This window comes from Lagenorhynchus albirostris, chromosome 13, assembly GCF_949774975.1.
Source record: "Lagenorhynchus albirostris chromosome 13, mLagAlb1.1, whole genome shotgun sequence".
Classification (NCBI taxonomy): Eukaryota; Metazoa; Chordata; class Mammalia; order Artiodactyla; family Delphinidae; genus Lagenorhynchus; species Lagenorhynchus albirostris.
The window spans coordinates 54739614-54762489 of NC_083107.1; positions in this window are offsets into that span (position 1 = coordinate 54739614).

Sequence of the window (22876 nt, forward strand, 5' to 3'; positions counted from 1 at the left end):
AGGAGGAAGTGCTGGGTGTGTTGCTCACCCACTGATGCTCCCATGTTGGAGAGGCCTGCGTCAGCACTCCTGGGCCAGTGCAGCTGGTCCCTTATGTGCTGCAGCCGTCACTTCCCGTGCTCAGCCTGTGGGAGGCCACCGGCACCAGCGACACTGGCCGCAGCAGGTGGAAGGAAGGTGGTGGCCCTGTGGTCCCAGCGCCTGGCCCTGAGGGCTGTGGCCATTGTGCTTCTAGCGTGTTTACCCTAAACCTTCCTTCCTTTCACCGCCAGGAGCCAAGAAAGCCTCAGCTCTGTGAGCTCCAGGGAGAGGGCTGGGCACGTTTAAACAGGGAGTGACTGTGGGGTTTGTGAAAGCCTCACAGCCACGGGCACGCGTGATCAATGCGAGGGGGGACGTGATGCTGCCTCTCTGGGGACAGCTTAGCCGTGTGAGTCTCCAGCCCTAAAGATGTACGTACCTTCTGACTCAGCAATCCATTTCTGGGAGTCCATCCTAAGGAAACAGTTGTAAGTTCATACAAGGTGTGTGTATAAGGACGCTTGTCTCAGCCTGGTTTAGAACTGATATTGGGCAATGGGAGACTGATACATGTACACTATGGAGAACTCAGCAGCCATTTACAGTGATGGAATTATCAATAAAGCTGCCATGAACATTCTGGTACATGTCTTTTGGCAGGCATAAGCACGCCCTTCTCTTGGGTATGTACCCAAGATGGAATTTCTGGGTCAGAGGATAGATGTATGTGAAACTTGATGCTGCTAAACAGTGACTGTTCCAACCAACCCTCCCCCACCACTTGGTGGCGCTCCACTTGGCCCCCATCTTTACCAACACTCAGTATCATCAGCCTGTTTTATGTTGGCTTTTCTAGGAAATGTGTAAAGGTGTTGCCTTGCGGTTTCCATCTGCGTTTCTAAACATATGTCAACAGAAAAATGGATAAACATATTGTGGCATATTTATAAGCTGAGAATTTACACAGCGATGAAAAAGAATGAACTACTTATTCATGTAACTACACGGATGAACCTCAAAAAACAGAACATTGAGTGAAAGAAGCCAAACACAGAAGAGTGTATATATATTGTGTGAATTCATTTAGATGCAAATCTCAAACAGGCAAAACTATCTAAAATGTTAGAGGTCAGAATAGTTGCCTATGGGGCTGGGGAGGTATCGACTAGGAAAGAGTTGAGGGAACCTTCTGGAGTGTTAGGAATGTTCTGTACCTTGATCTGTGTCATGGTTAAATGAGTGATACATATGTAAAATCTTGTCAAACCGAATAACTTCGCATTTCACTGTAACGAACGTATACTTATATTGAAATTTTAAAAAATATTTTACCAAAAAAGAAAGAAATAATGCAAATCTGTGTTGATTAATCTGGAATTATGTTTAAAATATATTAAATATAAGAAGCAGGTTGCAAAATTCTGTGGACCTTTGGGGCTTCACTCATAAACTCTTCCTTGGTGAAAGTCTAGTGGATCTCATTTTAAGCGAACATAAAACGTGGGGGTTATACTGAGTAATAGTTTTTGAAAAGGATGCAAAGTGCATAGGAAGCATTGTATAGACATAAGAAATAACTCAATTATTTTGTTTTTTGGCCGCACCTTGTGGCATGTGGAACTCCTCCAACCAGATCAGGGAATGAACCCGCAGCCCCTGCAGTGGAAGCGCAGAGTCTTAACCACTGGACCATCAGGGAAGCCCAACTCAATTTTACATTGATGAGGAAACCAAATTTTATAGCTCTCAGTACCACATTTTGAAGGACTGAGAATATATCCTGTGTCTAGTGGGCCATGATAAAGCAGGAATATCTATCTGTAAATTATATAAAATGGAAACAGATAAAGAAATTTGGAGTATTTTTTTCCTTCTCTTTCTTCCTCTTTCTCTTTCTTCCTCCTCCTTCTCTTCCTCATCCTCCTTCTGCCAGTTCTAGCTGGGAAACCTGGCTGCGCGTGGGCTTTCTCTAGTTGCGGCGAGCGGGGGCTACTTTTCGTTGCAGTGCTTGGGCTTCTCATTGCAGTGGCTTCTCGTTGCAGAGCACAGGCTCTAGGCACACGGGTTTCAGTAGTTGCAGCACGCGGGCTCAGTTGTTTCGGTATGTGGGCCCTAGAGCACGTGGGCTTCAGTAATTGCAGCACGTGGGCTCAGTAGTTGCAGCGCACAGGCTCTACGGCGCACAGGCTTCAGTAGTGGCTCACGAGCTCTAGAGTGCAGGCTCAGTAGTTGTGGCGCACGGGCTTAGTTGCTCTGCGGCATGTGGGATCTTCCCGGACCAGGACTCGAACCCGTGTCCCCTGCATTGGCAGGCAGATTCTTAATCACGGCGCCACCAGGGAAGTCCCCAGCAGGGAAACCTCTTGTTCTCTCTTCTGTGGATGAGAATCTTGGCAGCATGAAGAAGGGTGTGACTTAAACTCAGGCTGGGGTCCTGGTCCTGATGCTGCCACTTCCTGGAAGGGCGACCTTGGGATGATCACTTGTCCTCTCTGAGTCTCAGTTTCATCACCTGTAAAATGGGGATAATAATGCACACCATGCTGGGTGGCTGGCAGGATCAAGGGAGCAAACGATTGAAGACATGTTAATAAATTGCCGAAGAATCCCGACACCTCTGAAATAGGATTGTCGTTGCCGGGGTGGAGCAGGCATAGAACAGACTTTCATGTCAGGTGGTCCTGGCTTCACGTCCCAAGTACATCACTTACTGTGTGGCCTCAGGCATGGGGTTTAAACTTTATGAGCCTTGGTGAGTTGGTCTTTAAAACACTGAGGAAGACAGTGTCTCTAACACAGAGTTGTTCTGATGATACAGGAGATCATGTTTGTAAAAATAAGTAGTATAGGGAGAGCATGGATAGAGGAAATACTCAGAAAACAAAGCAACAGCAAACAGATGTTCACAAGCTGCTCCTGGATCATCGTTATCCTGTTATCATTTCCCGCACTACAGCATCGAGTCCCTCAGGGTAGAAACATGGAGCCAACTGGACCCTCCCTGAGGGTGGGAGCGCATCTCTCCCCTCTGGTGTGGGAATGGTGGCCACCCTTGCCACTCTGCTGCCTCCACACTGGTCCTGGCTCTGCAATGGTTCCACCTGTGTAGCCCAGCCTCATCCAGGTGTGGCTGGGTCCTGACAGAGAGGACAGTGCCCATCAAGTAATTCACTGAGGTCGAGGCCCCTGTAGGGCCAAGCACACCAGAAGGGTCTCTGGAACCTAAGCACGAGCCTGAACCACAGTCAGGGCCCCAGGGAGACTGGTCCAGGAGAGGGGGCCTGCAGTGGTCCCACCATCTCTGACCTGCTCATGGGAAGACTGGTCTAGGAGAGGGGGGATCTGCAGTGGTCCCACCATCCCTGACTTGTCCACAAGGAATGCAACAGGGAGTGGTGAGTGGTGAGAAGGGGGCACCCCAGATAAGAAGCCATGCACAGAAGGGGCTTGCAAAGGAAGAGGCCCAGCAGCCTGGAAGCCTCCCTCAGGACCCCTCCCCCAAAGCACGTCTCCAGGCCAGCCCCCAACAGGAAGTTCAGTCTACTACCTACTGTGTGCCCAGCACTGCGGCATTTAGGGTGGAGCAGTGGACAAAACAGCTGCTGTCCTCACCTCAGGAAATAGCCCTGGATGGGACAGACAAGTCCCTGGAAATACAAGAGAGCCGTTCACTAATAGGTATAAGGAATCACCCATGAGGATGCCAACGTTACTGTGCCGGGTGCACACCTAAGCCCTTTCCCGTATTATCTCACCGAATCATTGTCACAGAGTCTGGTTCTCAGACGGGCTCATGCCTGCTTAGGGCACTGATGGATCGGCTCACCCAGGATGGGCTTGTGAGCGTGGAGGTGGAGAAGGCTTGCCATAGGATGTGGCCTCTTAACCCAGTGGAGGGAGGGCCTGGTCTCTCCTTTCTTTAAGAAGATTTCTAGAGGCAACCTAGGATGTGCTCCATATTCCCAGACTTGACAGAGGGTTTCCCTTTCTAAGTTCTCATCCCGCACTGCCCCCTCGTCTCCCCCTCCCCCTCCCCCTTTTACAAAATTTCCAAGCTGAAAGGATGTCGGAGCTGCCCTTTGCACAGAGACCAGGAAGCTGAGAAGTCAAGGGACTGATCTGAGGTCGCCCAGCTGGTCCTGGCTGAGCCTGGAGACCCAGACCTCCTGGGTCCCAATCCAACATTTTTCCACCATGTACTTCATGGGGCTGCTGGTGAGGCTAACTGGTCTGAGCTCCAGGCTTTGGGCTCTGGGGTACAGAGATGATAAAAACTGTCCTTAAAGTCCCGGGTCTGAGCTGGGCTGGAAGCAATAGGATCTGAGGATTTTCCCACTGGTAGAGGCAGAGTTTTTCCTCTTCTGTCTTTGGTTGCTCTGTTTTCTTCCTTCATCGTCTGAAACCATTTTAGCGTCTCTCAGTGTTGGTTTTGCCCAAACTCCTGGGGGAGGTGTCTGTGCCCTGTGCGGTTTGTAACTGGGTGAGGGTATCTGCGTGGGTGTGTGATGAGCACGTGTGATGCCACATCTGCCTTCGTCAGCATCTGACCGTCTGGCTGTGATGTGACTCAAATGCTGAGGCTCACACTCTCACCCTGCCACGCTCGAAGCAGCTGTATCCTGCCCCCAGGGAAAGAATGTCCCTGGCAGCCGCAAGGCCCACCCCAGGCTGGAATGGCAGCACAGGTGGGGCACCGTGTCCAGCTGGCCCTGTGACAGGACCGCCCAGGAGGAGAAGCTGCCCCTCCAGTGTCCCGCATTAGTGCTTCCTGATGCAGCTGTTGCCCAGAGGGACCGACTGCCCCAAAAGGAAGTGCCTGGAGGCCAGGCAACCAGTCTACAGGAGCGCTCCTGTGTCCAGCCTGGAGGAGTCCAGGGGAGTGCGGTTGGCCAGGAACCCCTGGAGGGCAGGGCCCTGTAACGTATGCATCCCATGGTGCCGCATCAGCAGATATGTCCCAGCACCTGCAATGTGCCAGGAGCGGGGGCCTGGCCAGGGAGCTTTCAGTGAGGACAAGTAGAAGTTCCCACACTAGTCCTGAGGTGCCTGGCCGCTGTCTCTGGAGGGAGGGGATTGCCCCTCGGAGAGGAGTACTGTAGTTACTGCAAGTCCAAAATCACTGCATCGACGGGATGCAACCCAGACACCACTCATTCACTCTCGTGACAACAGCAGGCAACCTGATCAGGGTTGTGAGAAAAGCCCAGAAACACAGTTTTGGTGATTTTGAGCGAGGCCCGTATGCGCTTTGGGGAAGGCAGGGTGACATCTGTGATGGGTGTTAAAGGGTGGGTGGGAAGCAGGGGGAGGTGGAAAGGGCAGAGGCACCACAGTGGCAAAGCTGTGGCACTCAGAAGGGGCACTTCCGGCTTAGCAGAGGGACCAAACTTGGCTAAGAGGCCAATAGTTGCCAGTGTATGGACAAACTTCTCTTTGTGAGGGGCGGCAATTCTGGGGAGAGACACTTGGTGAGAACTGGTGGGGTCGGAAAGGCTTCGGGGAAGAGGGAAGAGCACTGCAGGGGTGTGACCTCCACGAACCCTGAAAGGCTCCCTACTCCCTGCCTTGATCTTAAAGGTCAGAGGCCCAGGGATGGAGGGCCAGGGGCACTGTGTCCAAGAGCAGGGACCCTCAGCTTGTCCCAGTGAGGGGTGGGCAGGGCTTAGAGCAGGGAAACAGGGGCTCAGTGTGTCTAAGGAGACCCAGCCTGGCCTCACCTCCCTCTGGCCCCTCTCCTTCAGCCCCCAGCAAGGTCCCTGCCCCGCACCAGCCACATCTGTGGAGCGCAGAGCTGAGCAGATTGAATGGTGCTGTGTGACCTCACACAAGACACTCTGCCTCTTTGGGCCTCAGTTTCCTCACCCCTAAACACAGGGCGCTGGGCTCTGTGGGATCTCAAATAGTTCCCATGTCACCTGCCAGCCCTGACTAACTGATAAGGCTAGGTGGAGGATTGTGATGCCAGGTCCAGGCTGGGAGGGACAGATGCTGTGATCCATTAGTGATGTCTGCTGTGGCCTCCTGAGAGGGGGGTGGTACACATGCCTTCTTCCTCCGGTCTTCATAACGCCCTACGTTCTAACAGTGGGCAGAGGGGCAGGGGGTGGACCAACCTTCTATGAAGAGAGGTTCTCCCAATCCTTGTGACAAATCTTCTGTGTATTCCCCAGGGCCAAACATCTAGATGGAAAGCAGGTGTCTCCAAGCACCCACCACTTAGCCTTGTCTAAACAAAGGCATAGGCACAGTTTCACGCAGAAGAAAAGGGAGGGTGAACACTCCCACATCTGAGTTCTTGGTCTATTTGTTTTCCTGGCATTTTGAAAAATGTATGCCCAGCTGCATTTATTTATAGCTAATAAGAAGGAAAATGTTGTTGTTGTTGTTGCTTTGTTTGTTTTTTGCTGAAACAGAAAAAAGTCCATAAAAATTGTCAAGAAAGAAAAGGACAGGCCAAAGGAAGTTGATGAGTCATATAATTGGGTTTAAATGGAAACTAAAATCTTGAGAACTTTAATCAGAAAATAGGATGTGTTTGGGAAATGCATGTGTATCTGTGTGTGTTTGGGAATGTTGTGTATGTTTGTGAATATGTTGTATGTATATAATACACGTTAATGCACGAGGCATATTCGTGTAGTGTAGGTGTGGCATGAACGTGTGTGTGTGTATTCAGTGTGTTCTGTGCAGCAGTTGTGTCTGTAGAGCATAGTTTGTGTTCTGTGTCAGTGGTGTGCGGGGTGTGTGAAGCGTGCCTGTTGTATATAGTGGACATCAGAATAAGTAGGTGTGGTGAGGGTGCAGGACATGTGTGCGTCACATATTTGCGTGACCCACGACGTGTTCATTGTGGGTAGATCCATGGCGTCCTTGCCCTGTGACTCACTGGCCTTGAGCAGGGCCTGGTGATGACGTGAAGTATCATCAGAGCTTGAGAACAAAAAGCCCTGAGTCTTTTACGGGGCTTGCTCTTCCAAGAAGAAATCAGGAATTTCTGGGGTCTGCTTTCCATACCCTGTGAAGTTCAGGCAAGCAGAAAGAGACTGGATCCAGTGGAAACCCAGATGCTAGCTCGTGAAGGCTGATGAAAAAGCTTGCAGCTTGGCGTTTCCAAGAAAAATTGCTCATCAAACTTTTCAGAACTTTTCCCCACTTTGGCAAAGGTGGAAAAGGTTCCCGATGGCTTTCTACTGGAAAGTCGAGCAATTTCCATGATGGATTTGGGGCACATGTTTTTAAAAAGTGACCACGTGGTAGGGAAGAAGGTTGCCAGACAGCTGGAGCTCCCAGCACAAGTGTTCACAGTAAGAATTGTTCCCCCCAGCACAGAGGAGGCCACAAAATGTGGTAAATCAATCTCTGTTAGCTGTCCAGAGGATTTCATCCTCCCAGGCCAGGGGGCAGAAGGTGGAGGGAAGGCTGCTCTGTTGTGCACACTTGCAGAACTCATGGCACCTTCTTGGGCCTCTGATTTGTCAAAAAGCCTTGTCCATCGGAGCCCTTCCTGCTACTCAGGACTGTGATGTGAGCCCAGAAGCCACAGTTGTGAATATTTTTGCCAAGTTGAAGGGACAGTCCCGAGGGGCAAAGTTGTTCCTGGCACGGGGCCTGCCACTTAGTAGGTGTCCAGTAAATAGCCGTTGAATGAATGAATAGCCCAGGAAGGACCATCCAAGAGAAACAGCCTGGTTTCCACCCACCGCCAAGCAGAGCTTCCAGGGCAAGCCTGGGGCGGACGTGTCTGCCTGTCCAGCTGTTGGCTTTCCCCTCCCCTTTTCCTGTCCCTCTCCCCATAACCTCGGCTGGTTCCCACGCCCTCACTCAGGGACTTCTGCTGTCATTGTTCCACTGTTATCAGGACCCAGGCCTCTGCCAGCCTAGACCCTTCACTGGACCAGGAAAAGGAGAGGGAGAAAGATTATGGGGAATTATCAGGGACTGATGAAGAAAGGAATCAAGTGTCAAATGCAGCTGATTAGCTCAGCCTCAGGTGAGGAAACCAAGGTTTAGCGAGGAATAGGGAAACATTCCCAAGGTTAGGTGGAAAGGTAGTAGACTAATAATGATCATTGTAATTATGGCAATAGTAGTATCTACCACATAGGATGGGATATATGGCGAGATAATATTTTTAAAAATATTAGCCAGTCTTTTCCCCCAATATTTTCTTGCACTGCCTAGCTTCGCCCACTTCCTGTAGCTAGTTTGAGGTACGCATAGAGAATGTGAGTGCTCGCATAGCCCCTGGGATAACTGGAGGGGACCTAGGGAGGCTGCTGGGGGCTGGAAGCATCAGTCCCAGGATGCTAGGTGGGAAGCGGGAGCTTGACCACTCCAGCATTTGTTGGCTCAGAGAATAGGCTAGAATTCTTGGATTTTGAGTTTGAAAAGCCAGACTGTAGAACTTCCAAAATAAAAAGAATAATCATTGAAATTTCAAACTCGGTGGGAGAAACAGAGCTAGAAAAGGAGATCTGAGAATTCACCCAAAATACAGCACAAAGAAATAAATAAGTGGAAAATAGGGAAGAGTGAGAGGTGTGAAGAACAGAATGAGAAGGTCCAACCTATGTCACGCAGAATTTCAGAAAGAGAGGTTGGAAAGAACGAGAGGCAATCTTCAGAGAGACAATGGCTAAGAAATCTCTAGAACTGAAGACACGTAAGTTTTCACGTAGCAGAATCATGCCAGGTTCTGGGCCATCATGGTGCAATTCCAGACCTCAAAGAGAAAGTTTCTGGATCCTCTTGCTCCTAAAATCTCTCTCTTCTGACCACCTCAGCCCTAACCACAGGACCCTGGCTTGTGCCCTGGACTTTAGACTGCTTCCATTCGCCATTCTTTGGTGAGCAAATTTTGCCTCCTTCGTGAAACTGGGAGCTTCCTGAGGGTAGGAGCCCTTCTCCCAGCCCCTAGTACTGGGGAAGGATGACAAGATACCTGGTCAGAGATCTGGTTAGAGTGCTGGGCAGGTAGCTCAATGCCGCATGTCCCATTTTCTCCACTTCTAAAATGGAATTAGAAATACCTGGTCAGGGCACTCTGACGTTATACACTAGACACCCTGTTCCAGTTCTGTTTAATCCATTGCTTTTTAAATTTCACTGACTATTTTTATTTCTAGATTCCCTCCCCTCTCCCCCGGACCAATTTGGCCTATTTCTTTCTCTTTCTTCATATATTCATGAAGAACCGTAAAACAGATTTCGAACTTATTTTTAGCAGCAGAGCCCATTCATCAGATAAAAGTGTATTGTTGGAAAATCAATTCAAGCAGAATACAGGACATGCCGGTTGAATTGGGTTGGGATGGAGACCCAGAGTCCAGCTGGCTCATTTCCCCCTTTTGCCTTAGATCACCCTTGGGGCACCTTGGCTGGAACAAAGTTAGAAAACCATCCCCATCAGAAGCTTTAATGGAGTTTTCCCCAGAATGTGCTTCTGGGAACTCTAGTTCATGGTGTTTCATGAAAAAAAGTGTTCCATGGTCAAATAAGCTGGAGAAACACTGAATTAACCAAAGTTATTTGGATCGCTTCAGGATTTTTTTGAGACTTCAGTATTCACATTGTGCAGTAGGAGTCTTCGAGAGGGTAGCTGATGTGCCGAGTTCTATACACCTACCTGCTTTATCAAGGATTACTCCTATAAGCAGAACACACTAGGGAAATGCTATGCTGGAGAATAAGAACAACAACAATAATAATTTTTCCTTTGTCTCCCCATCAAGATCTAGTATAGGGCTAGACACTGAAATGGGAGGGGAGGCAATAAGTACTCTGGATCGAATATAAGCTTTGATCTCCCCCAATCCCAGAATCTAAAAAGGCCTGTGGGAAGCCCAGTGATTTCCAGGCTTTCTTTTTTCCTGCCTCTCTTCTGCAGGCACAAACACAGCCCAGCAGGCATGCACATGGAGAGCTGGGGTTCCATTGGTCAGTTCTTCTGACACCTCTGGCTGGGGCCCGGTCTCTGTCTCAGGGCTGAAACGGCCCTTTGGCCCAGGCAAGAGGCCTCAGTGCTCCAGCCTGGCCCGTGAGAGCTCTGGGAACCCTGGTTCCCACTTGCTCATCTGTTTCCCGGCAGCCCGAGAGGCTATCCCGGCTTCTCTTTCCTCTTTTAACTGGAGGAAAGAATTTCTGGAAATGCGGCTGGGCCAGTGACAATGAGGCAGGATGCCCCCGCTTCCTGCCCTGACCAGGCCAACCCCGCCAGCAGAACCCAGCGCCTCTCGGGGGCTGGGGCCCACAGAGGTAACCCCAGGTGCTGAGATGCAACCGTGAACAAGGCTGGGGGTCCAGAGTAGAGAGGGGTGGTCCAACAGGCAACTCGAGAATGTTAATAGAATGTTTTAGGGCTTTGACAGACATGCGCACGGCAGAAGCATTTAGTCCAGGCTGGATGAAGAATGTCTTCCGGGGCTGGTGGGGCTTTTGGGGGGGCACAGTTTATTAAGCAGCTTCCCTGGCTTCATGGCTAAGGATACACGAACTGAGTGAGACCCAGTCCTTGCTTTCAAGGAATTTCCTCTCTGGGTCACTCTGCCTCTCCCTGTCTTTCCCTCATTTTTCTGGTTCCCCTGGCTGGCTCTGTCCCGTCTTTCTCTCTGTCTTTAACCCCACATCTTCCTGACTCCCTGCCATGCCCTAGGACTTGTATTCCCAGAAAAGGTAAATAAATACTAGAAAATCAGCAGCCCCCCTTCCCACAGCTCCCTGGCTTGGTGTCCCACCCCCGGGGTCTGGAAAATCTTCCCCATTGATACACCCCTTGGGTCCCCTAGCTTACTTTGTTTCTCTCCTCGGTGACTCTGTTACTATGGCTACAGCCACATCAGCCAGCCATCCTTCCTGTGGGGAGAAGCTGGGCAGGAACTTTTGTGCTTTAAAAAGTTGTTATTGGGGCTTCCCTGGTGGAGCAGGGGTTAAGAATCTGCCTGCCAATACAGTGGACACGTTTTCGAGCCCTGGTCCAGGAAGATCCCACGTGCCGCGGAGCAACTAAGCCCATGCGCCACAGCTACTGAGCCTGCGCTCTAGAGCCCGTGAGTCACAACTACTGAAGCCCGTGCGCCTAGAGCCCGTGCTTTGCAACAAGAGAGGCCACTGCAATGAGAAGCCCACGCGCCACAACGAGGAGTAGCCCCCGGTCTCCCCAACTAGAGAAAGCCCGCGCGCAGCAATGAAGACCCAACGCAGACAAAAAAAAAAAAAAAAAGTTGTTATTGTCTGAGGGGAAGTAACAAAAAAAAAAGGTGTTTTTTGTTTGTTTTTTATAAACTTATTTATTTATTTATTTATTTATTTATTTATTTATTTTTGGCTGTGTTGGGTCTTCATTGCTGCACGCGGGCTTTCTCTAGTTGCAGCCCGTGGAGGCTACTCTTTGTTGCGGTGCACGGGCTTCTCATTGCGGTGGTTCCTCTTGTTGCAAAGCATGGGCTCTAGGCACGCGGGCTTCAGTAGCTTGTAGCACAGGCTCCCCTGCTCAGCGACCCCTTCAGCCTGCTTGCTCTCCGGCCCCCTCCCCATCCCATGTACAGACTGGGCTGCTTCCCACCTCCGTGCCTTTGCTCAGGCCATTCCCTGGGCCTGGAGCTCCCTTCCCATCTCTTCACTTCTCCGTTTCACCATCCTTCCTGGCCCAGGACTGGTCCCACCTCCCAGCAGCCTGCCCAGAGTGCCCCACCCCACGCTGGCCTCTCCTCCCCGCCTCTGCGCTCCCTCCACAGCCAGGTGCCTGTCACTTTATGGAGACCAGCCCCACACAAACACACAAGCTGGGGGGGGGGGTGGAGGGCTGGGGCCACGGGATGATGGATGGGGCTGCAGTGGCTCCCTTCCCTGCTGCGGCTGTGGTCAGATCTCCCCTCGAAGAAGCCTGATATTTTCCAGGAATTTCCTGAGGGGAGGAGACCAAGCATTCTGGAATGAGAGCCAGCTGTGGGGTTGAGGCCTGGGGATGGAGAGGAGGGCGCTCTGGGCTTCCTGGCTGAGTCAGCGACCATCCCCAGGTAATTTATGGGCTGAGTCAGGGCCGGGGTGGAGGTGGGGAGGGTCGGGGTGGGGGGTGCCTTCTAGGAAGTCTGTCAAGGGGAGAGCAGCCAGACCGGCTGGAAGAGAGGCTGGCTGAGTCCAGCCCAGACCCTCCTCTCCCCTCCAGCACTTGCTCTCCTGCCTGGAGACTAGAGAGGCCACGGCCAACAGAGGGAGGGAACTGCAGGGGGATGGACGCAAGGCAGCAGAAACAGGAAGCCTCTGGCAGGCCCTGGGGGTTCATGAAGACAGAGGGGGCACGGCTGGCAGGGAGCGGGCCTGAGCAGGCCTCAGGGCTAAGTTGGAGGTGAGGAGAGCTCCAGCACCGTGAGGTTCGGGCACTCCAGCCTGAGAGCTGCCCATTCTTCCTTCCTTCCTTGCCCGACCCCTTTCCCAGCAGGCCTGGCTTGTGCTGAAAAGCGGTTCTGGCTTCTGATCCGCCTTCTACCGTGGACCTGCTGGGCCACGTGGGCTCGGGGGCCTCCTTCTCTCTGAGCCTCAAGTCCTCACTTGGGCAAGATGGCCGGGCTCCTCCAAGCCCTGATATGGGGCTACTCAGCTACAGCCAGGGAGAGTCCAGTCCAATGGCGGTGGCTTGGAAAACAAGGCTAAGCAAAAGCAAGCCTGGGAGAGCTGCCCTCTGAGGCCCGCTGCAGGGCTCGGCCTTGAAGAGCGGTGGGGGTGGGGGTAGGAAGGCCAGTGGGGAGAGGCTGAGCCTGGTCACTGTCACCTCCAGATTGGAGGAGCTGCAGGGGATGCAGGGCAGGGTGTGTCATCACACACAGGTACACACCCACGCCCCCCAGCGAGCCAGGAAAAACCCGTTTCTGCCCTCATCACCCAACATGGAGGCTTGGGTCCCACAGAAAGATGAGTCCTGATTTAAGCTCCTAGGAGGAGCTCCCTCCTGCTGACAGTGTGGTGGAAGCATCCCTTAGGGCCAAGGGGCCCAGCTTTCCCATGTCATTCATGCACAGCTGTTGCATCGTCACATCGGTTGCAGAATCATCCCACAGCAGATTCCAAGCAGGGCCCTGCAGTCTTGGGGCTCCACGGCCCTGGTCTCAGCATCTCGGAGAGGCCCCTGGATTGCTGAGTTTCCTGCTTTGGCTCATGGCTCAGAGTCCTCAAGCCGGAGAGGAGTCCCTGTGAGGATGGTAGGTTTCATAAACCCTGAATCAGGATGTCAGATCTGAAGAAGCATTTGGGGCATTGTGATATCTTGTAAAGATGTAAAAGGAATCTCATTTGTCCATGACTAATGAACTGTTTTTCTTGGTAAGAGCAGCCGAGATGCAATCATATCTGGACAGGAGGGTCCTGAACACACATGGGGGTCAGTGGCAGAGCCCCCATCACCACCCAGCTTTGTTCCCTGGTTGCTCTGTGGAGCAGGCGTACCACGTAGAAGGGTGTTGAAATTATCTGGGCAAGAAATGCCAGAACAGAAATGGTGAGAGGTGGCTGGGGTCTGGAATATGTTGGAATCCAGCTGACAGGATTCTTGATGGACTGAACATGGAGTCTAAGAGAAAAGATTCAAGGGCAATTCCAAGGTTTTGGCCCGAGCAACTGAAAGGCATGGAGTTGCCATGAACTCAAATAGAGAATGAGTTTTGTTGAACATTTAATAAATTTCTTTAATTGTCAAAAATCCAGAAATCAGGAATGGCTGGAACCAAGCAGGCCATCTGTGGGGTCCCCACTGCCCGCAGGGACCTCTGGCTCATCACACCACCCACCGCAGCCCTAGGGGCTCCCAAGGGACCCTGGTAGAGAAAGAAGGAGGCTCACCTTCCTGCCTCGGGGTGGGGGAGGGGCAGCAGCCTGAAGGGGCTTGGCCTCCCTGAGTCCCCTGGGCTGACACGGGAGACCCGGTGCCCAGGCAGGGGGTGGTATTAGAACAGGAAGGGAGGTGTGTGGGCCTCTGTCTGCAGAGACCCACCTCTGGCTCACAGAGGCCCTTTCTCCTCAAACCCTGTGTGCTGTTTCCAGAGCCTTCTGGAGGAGGTGTCCACAGGAGCTGAGGATGGCTGCTATAATTCTCCCGGCCACAAACCCCTGCAGGGCCGGCTGACAGAGGCGTGCCTGTGCATCCGGGGCAAGCAAGCGCCTGGGGACTCACGGCCAGAGAGGCTGTGAGGATGGCTTTGTCTGGCTCTCAGGTTGCCCGTGGCCAAGTCCCCCAGCCAGCAGAAGCCCTTTTGGCTGCCAAAGCTCCTGAACTTAGGTTACCCGAGGAAGCAGACTTGTAGCCCATCTGTTTGTCATTGCTTCCCCTGCCTTGGGCCTGCTTGACCTGGGGGCCAATTTCCCTGTCCCCCCGTATCTGCCGAGATGAGGGACAGGAAGCCAGTTCTGTGCAAAGAGCCGGGAGGACCACACTTTGTGAAGATACAGGTTCCAGGGCACCTCTCCAGACCTGCAAGGTCTGTGTCTCTGGGGGAGAGGCCTAGAACCCTGCATATTTACAGAGTTCCCCTGGTGATCTGACGGGGGTCGGGAGCTGCATGCTCCCCATGCTACATGGAGACACACCGAACTCAGAGAGTCAGAGCTGTGACCTTCAGGACAGGTGGCAGGTGGCATGAGAGGGGGTGTCCTGGTTTTCTGAGCACAAAAGAACCCTGGATCTTTGAGGGGTCTCAAGGGGGAACTGGCAGAGTTTGAGCCTAAAACAAGGATAAAGCCCCAGAGAGGGGATCGCCGTATGGGCTCAGATAAACCAGAGACCTGAGCAGTTCTCCAGAAGCCAGTGCCAGCGAGGCCTCGCAGTGGCATCCAGCGCCCGGAATAGGGGTCAGGGAGACTCTGCTTCTCACGGCACGAGAGACTGAGGCACATCGCTCGGAACCCAGCTCCTTCTCTGAAGAGCAGAATCCTTATTGCCAGCTCGGCTATATGAATGGCTCTTGATGTTTCCCGTGCCCCAGGTTGGGAGCGAGGATTTGGGAGGCTGGAACTGGGGCTAGGGTCGGCCTGGGACAGGGGGAAGTGGGACCCCCTCTGGCCTTCATGGGATGAGCTGGCTGCCACGACCTGCTGCTCCTCCCCGTAAACTCTTTTTTTTTTTTTTTTTTTGCTGTACGCGGGCCTCTCACTGCTGTGCCCCCTCCCGCTGCGGAGCACAGGCTCCGGATGCACAGGCTCAGCGGCCATGGCTCACGGGCCCAGCCGCTCTGCGGCATGTGGGATCTTCCCGGACCGGGGCACGAACCCGTGTCCCCTGCATCGGCAGGCTGACTCTCAACCACTGCGCCACCAGGGAAGCCCTCCCCGTAAACTCTTAACCCCGATCTGGAGAAAGGCGATCTCCAAGAGCGGGGGCTTGCCCACCCAGAAATACATTAAATAAAGACATGTGCTCTGCCCAGGTTTCCTTCAGTGAGGGTTCAGGCTCCCTCCAGAGGCACCCAGGTCCTGCCCACCCTCTGTGAAGATCCATGAGGGGACAGGCTGCACACCCAGTCCTCTGTCTCATCATAATCTTTAGCATCTTCTTCCCAGGTTCACTTTCCACTTTGAAAAACCCATTCTTCCTCAGGTACTGGCTCTTGAGAATGACCTCCCTTCTCAGGAGGGACCCAGCATGATATATTGGGAGAGGGCACTAGACTTCAGTCCAGCCTCCTGATAAAAATATCGCAGGGCACCACTAAACCATGGCACTCATTGCAGAGGACATACACCTTACAAGCATCAAAAGACTCTTGGGACTCAAGAAACTTCCAGACCCGAAGGGTAAATGCATGCTTGATATCCCCAAGCCTTTGTTAACACCACTCCATCCACATTCTGCCCCAGTGAAGCTGTGATAGGTAATCAGTGAATTATTTTTCTCCATCAAAAAAGCTAATAGCATTTAGCTGGAGAGGGTGTGGAGAAAAGGGAACCCACCTACACTGTTAGTGGGAATGTAAGTTGGTTCAGCCACTGCGGAAAACAGTATGGAGGTGCCTCAGAAAACTAAAAACAGAATTACCATATGAACCAGCAATACAACTCCTGGGCATGTACTCGGACGAAATTATAATTAAAAAAGATACATGCACCCCTATGTTCATAGCAGCACTATTCACAGTAGCAAAGACATGGAAACAACCAAAATGTCCATCAACAGAGGAATGGATAAAGAAGATGTGGTACATATATACAATGGAATATTACTCAGCCATAAAAAAGAACGAAATAATGCCATTTGCAGCAACATGGATGCAACTAGAGATTATCAAACTAAGTGAAGTAAGTCAGAAAGAGAAAGACAGATACCATATGATATCACTTATGTGTGGAATCTAAAATATGGCACAAATGAACATATCTACAAAACAGAAATAAACTCATAGAGACATAGACATAGAGATCAGACTTGTGGTTGCCAAGGGGGAGGAGGGAGGGAGCGAGATGGACTGGGAGTTTGGGGTTGGTAGATGCAAACTATTACATTTAGAATGGATAAACAACAAGGTCCTACTGTATAGCACAGGGGACTATGTTCAATATCCTGTAATAAACCATAAAGGCAAAGAATATTAAAAAAAGAATGTGTATATGTGTATAACTGAGTTACTTTGTTGTACAGCAGAGATTGGCAAAGCATTGTAAATCAACTATACTTCAATAAAAAAAAATGTGGCCAAAAAAACTAATAGGGACTTCCCTGGTGGCACAGTGGTTAAGAATCCGCCTGCCAATGCAGGGGACACGGGTTTGATCCCTGGTCTGGGAAGATCCCACATGCTGCAGAGCAACTAAGCCCGTGTGCTTCAACTACTGAGCTTGCGAGCCAAAACTACTGAGCCTACGCGCCACAACTACTGAGCCCACGCGCCACAACTACTGAAGCCTGCACTCCTAAAGCCCGCGCTCTGCAACAGGAGCAGCCACTGCAATGAGAAGCCGGCGCACCGCAATGAAGGGCAGCCCCCGCTCACCACAATTAGAGAAAAGCCCATGCGCAGCAACGAAGACCCAACACAGCCAAAAACAAACAAACAAAAAAACCAATAGCATTTAAAAATTGTGATATGAATATAGGTTCATCATAAAAAATACTTTAAAATTTAGAAAAGTGTAAAGAGTAAAATAAAAATACTCTATAATCATTACACTAAATGGAGATAAGCATTATTGGCATATTTACACACACATACACTTTTAAATAAAATCGAGATAATGTGTGTAGGTGTGTGTTTATGTACAAACACACACACACAAAATCATGATTTTATAAATGGATATAAAATTCTTCACACACACATATAAAAAATTCTGATTTTTTCCCATATAAATTACATCATAAGAATTTTCATGGGTCATTAAAATAGTCTTTAAAAATGTAATTTTAAATGGCTTTGTAATATCCCATTGTATAGCACACTAATTATTAAACCAATCTCCTATTATCAGACATTTAAGCAATTCCCAAATTGGTTGTGATCATAAATAATAATTTAACAAACATCCTATACACACACCTTTGCATACATCTCTGGTTATTTCTTTAGGATAAATTCCTAGAAATAGAACTACCACATCAAAGGATGTGAACGCCTGCAACGTTTTTGGTGTCTCCCATCAATGCATACTCATCAAATTGTATAAATGAGAACAAAAGTAAGAGGGAACCCCAGAGCAATGCTTTACCACATTTGCTGCACATTCTGAGACCCAGAGAAAGTTCCAGGGGTTCGGGTGCACCCCCTCCACCCACCCTGTGTGACTGCCTTTTGGAGCCTGGCTGGAGGCTGAAGCCAGCAGCCCCCAATGCTCCCGGGCTGGGCCTGGCCCTTCCTGCCACCACACAGTTGCCCCCCTCAACTTCTCAGAAATGCCCCGGAGTCCAGGGGGAGCTGTGGCCAGCCGAGCAGAGGGAGGTCGGGAGGGGCAGTTGCTGTGCTGGGCTTGGTGGTCAGTGCACAACTTGTTCAGGTCCCACTGGGGCTCCCAGCTCCCAGTGTGGGGCACCAAGCCCTCTCGGAAGCTCCTCTATGGAGGATTTCCTTCCAGCCCATCCTTGTGGCCTTCCGGGGAGGATACAGGGGAGGGACCACGCTCTTCTTCTTCACACGGGGCATCCAAGGCTCAGAGGGGTAAAGAGGGCTGCCTGAGGCCGGCAAGGTGTGAAAGATGGTACAGGACCTGGGACTCCAAGACACTACTCTAGTTCTCTCTCCACCACCCAGCGTTGCCAAAGCACAGAGGGGTGCGTCCCATGGGAGAGTGACCCGGTACAACCCGAGGTAGAAGTCCTGTGAGGAGCATGGGCTCACGCCTGTCATTTTCCACAAAGAGTTACTTGGCCCCTACTACGGGCCAATCACTGAGGAAAGAGGGGTGACCCAAAGACGCAGGGCTCCTGCCCTCAAGAAACAACATTCTAGTGAGGGAACCAGGTAACAAACCCCAAAACATGGCCAGTGGTGTTCAGAGCTGTGAAGAAAACAAAACAGGGTAAAGTGGATGGGAAGTGATATGGAGAGGTGGGTAACTTACAGATAGGGTAATCCAGGAAGGCCTCTCTAGGTTGATATCTGAGCAAAGGCCTGAAGGAAGGGAAGGAGAAAGTCCTGTGGGTATCTGGAGGAAGACCACTGATGCAAAGGGAATAGCAAGTGCAAAGGTCCTGAGGCAGGAGCGAGACTGGCATGCTTGAGTAGAAGTCCGGAAGTCAGTACGGTTGGAATGGAGTGACAAGTGGAGAATATAGGGAATGACGTCACAGAGCTAGCAGCATCCCCATCAGAGGAGAGAGGGCACTATTTGTGAGCTTCCTCTGGGTCTCAGGTACCATACAGGACACTTGACATCGGTTGTCATGAACCTTTGAGGGTAGGGGATCTTGCTGTGGCAGCCTGCTCTGGGGCAGAAGACAAGAGAATGGCAGAGGGGCTGGGGTAGGGTTCTACCTCCTGGTCAGGTGTTGATACCAAGGCTGTGGGGAGGGAGTGTGTTCTAGAGCTCCAGCCATCCCGCTGTGCTGGGTGCTGAGTGTCCACGGTTGATCAGGCCATAACTCTGCTTCTAAGGGTCTCACAGTCCCTTGGAGACAACAGATGGGCACAGTCAACAAGTATATGGCAAGGAAATCCTGTCATTTGGGACAACATGGATGAACCTGGTGGACATTATGCTAAGTGAAATCAGCCAGACCCAGAAAGACAAATACTGCATGATCTCACTTACATGTGGAAGTTTAAAAAGTCCAGCTCACGGAACCAGAGAGTAGAATGGTGGTTACCAGGGGCTGGGAGGTGGTAGAAATGGGGAGATGTTGATCAAAGGGTTCAAAGTTTCAGATACGCAGTATGAATAAATTCTGGAGATCCAATGTATAGCACTAGACTATAGTTAATATATTATATACTTGAAATTTGCTAAAGCATAGCTCTTAATTGTTTCCACAAAGGAAAAAAAGGTAATATGTGAAGTAACAGATTGTAAATTAGCTTGGTTGTGGTAATCATTTCGGTGTATATGTATATAAAAACATCATGTCGTACACCTTAAATATATGCAATTTTTACTTGTCAATTATACCTCAAAAAACCTGGATGAGGGCTTTCCTGGTGGTGCAGTGGTTGAGAGTCTGCCTGCCGATGCAGGGGCCGCGGGTTCGTGCCCCGGTCCGGGAAGATCCCACATGCCGTGGAGCAGCTGGGCCCGTGAGCCATGGCCTCTGAGCCTGTGCTCCGCAACGGGAGAGGCCACAGCAGTGAGAGGCCCGCGTACCGCAAAAAAAAAAAAAAAAAAAAAACCTGGATGAAAGAAAGAAGGAAAAAAAGAGAGGGAGAGAAAGGAAGGGAGGGAGGGGGAGAGAGAGAGAGAGGGAAAGAAAGAAAGAAAGAAAGAAAGAAAGAAAGAAAGAAAGAAAGAAAGAAAGAAAGAAAGAAAGAAAGAAAGAAAGAAAGAAAGAAAGAGGAAGGAAGGAAGGAAGGAAGAAAAAGAAAGAAAGAAAGGAAGGAAGGAAGAAAGAGAAAGGAAGAAAGAAAGGGAAAATGCATCTCTACCACATAGATTTGTTAAGTGAAACAAATAAGTTAATGTCAATAAAAGCTGGTCACACAATAGCCTATGAAAAATAAGTGCTCCTCGGGAGCTTTCTGTATTTTCTGTTCAATTTTTCTGTGACCCTAAAACTGCTCTAAAAAAAAAAGTGCGTTTTTTTTGTGAGGGGGCGGGCCGCACTGCACGGCGTGTAGGATCTTAGTTCCCCAACCAGGGATCGAACCCAAGCCCCCTGCAGTGGAAGCACAGTGCCCTAACCACTGCACTGCCAGGGAAGTCCCAATTATAAAGTTTATAAATGAAAAACAATTAAAAAAAAAAAACAAACCTAGGGCATGACAGGGAAGATTTCCTGGAGAAAGTGATGTTTGAGCTGGACCTTGAGGAATTAACAGGTGAACCAGATTTCAAACAGGTGGGGAAGGTGGAAAATGCACTTCTGATACTTGTTTACTGAGGAGGGAACAGGAGGACCGTTCAGCAGTTGGCTATTAGGGTGTGGAGCACAGGGCCTTGATTTAGGGTCATCACTGGGATGTGACACCCCTAGAAAGTAGAGAGTAAGAAGACAAGTGCATTGAGAAGAGAACCCTGGGGTACATGGCCATGTTGGAAGTGGGGTAGGACGGGGCTGAGGAAGAGGACCCAAGAGGCAGGAGGACCACCAGGGCAGCGGGCTGACATCAGATTTAAGAAAGAACAATGTGGGGCTTCCCTGGTGGCGCAGTGGTTGAGAGTCTGCCTGCCGATGCAGGGGACACGGGTTCGTGCCCCGGTCCCGGAAGATCCCACATGCCGCGGAGCGGCTGGGCCCGTGAGCCATGGCCGCTGAGCCTGCGCGTACGGAGCCTGTGCTCCGCAACAGGAGAGGCCACAACAGTGAGAGGCCCGTGTACCGCAAAAAAAAAAAAGAGCAATGTGGAAAATGTCAGACATTGCCAAGAGCAAGAGAGAGAAGTGCTGAGAAGGGCTCAAGGGTTGGCAAGAGTTTGGTCCCTGGAGACCTCGGTGGTGGGGTGGACAGAGCAGAGTTCAGGAGGTGTACGACTTTCTTATTGCTGTGCAACAAATCATCACAAACTGAGTGACTTAAATAGTACAACTTCATTCTCTTCCAGTTCTAGCGGTCCAAGATCCAAAATCAGTCTCACTGGGCTAAAGTCAAGGTGCCAGAGGGCTGGTTCCTCACGTAGGCTCCAGGGGGAGAACCCATCTCCTCGCCTTTTCAGCCTCTCGTGGCCACCTCTGTTCCTTGGCTTGTGGCCCCTTCCTCCATCTTCAAGGGGCATCACTCTAATCTCTGCTTCTGTCATCCCCATCGTCTTCTACTCTTTGATCTCCTGCCTCCCTCTTAAAGGATCCTTGCGATTACATTAGACCAACCCAAATAACCCAAGATAATCTCCCCATCTCAAGATCCTTCATTTAATCACACAGGCAAAGTCCTACATAAGGTGACATGGGCAGATTCCAGGGTTCGGGACATGGACATTTTGCAGCAGGAGGCATTATTCAGCCTTCCACTATTCAGGTGGCAGGGGCTGATGGTGGAAGGGAAGAGGAGGGAATGGAGAAGGTGAGTGGAGACAATTCACTGGAAAACGCGTGAGAAAGGAAGGAGGGATGGGACAGTCATCCAGACGAAGACCCAGCCTGGTTGGAGGGAAGTGGCTTGTAGGATTTTTTTTTTCCCCATCCTGTTGTGTCTCCTTCTCTCCCTCCTTCCCAAAGCCTAATGGGAAAATTAGAAACATAACCCATGAGGAATCAACTGCTTCCCCTCACTCAGGATACCCACCCACCCAGGGGTCTTCCAAGCTCCATGAGCTGAAACCTGCATTTTGAAAAGATTGGTTCTCATTTTATTTCCAACGGCAGGTTCTCCTTAATAAAAAAAAAAAGCTGATTATGCTATTAATTTTTCAAGTTCAGATATTGACGTCCAGCTTAGAAAGGTGATGATTTAATTCACGTTCCTCAACTTCCACGTCCACCCAATACCTTCTGAAAAAATTTTCTCATTGTGCAACTGGTTTTCATTCTCCAACTGATTTTATATGTAGCTTAATTTCTTCCCCAGCTCTAGTGAGATATAAGTGACAAGGGATCTACATTTTTAAACCACAAGGAAAAGAAACCCAGAGCTACCAATATTTTATTGACTTGGAACGGGTCTTGGAAGCTGTATTTTTAAACCAACTAGGTGATTTTGATGATCAGACAGTTTGAGGTGGTTTCCCCCCACCCCCACCCCTTTCCTCTTTCTCTTCCCTTCAGTAAACTGTTTTTCAACTTTGTTTTTCAGTGAAAACCATTTCCTCCTCGCCGTGGACTTGATCCAGAGGCTGCGCCCATCTCTCCCACGTCAACAGTCCTGTGTCCTTGGCTCTCATTCTGGGCCTTTCCCTCTTCCGCAGCCAAACCGCTGCTTCTGCACCTCTGTGCAGCTAATAAAGGGGCTGAGTTCCCTGCTGCAGGGAAAGCTCCCACCGCTGCCATTCTCAGGGATGAGGGGAATGTGCAGTTTCTTTGCATTTTCCCAGAGCAGCTAGCTCTGTCCCAGGCCTCAGGCGTCCCCGGGTTGAGGTAGCCTCTAGCCACAACCGATTTCCAGAGCCATGCCGTCCCGAGTGAACCTGCAGAAATGCAAGAGCTGGGTGCTTCCTGAGTAAAGTTTTCCCGTGAGAGGGCATGAATTGATTTGGGACAAAAAGCACTTGATGGCCCAGGAGCATAGGACTTGGGGGAGCCCTGTGCTGAGTGGAGGTGGGTGGGTATATTTCCTTGGGCCGCAGAGCCTCTCGTCAGGTGG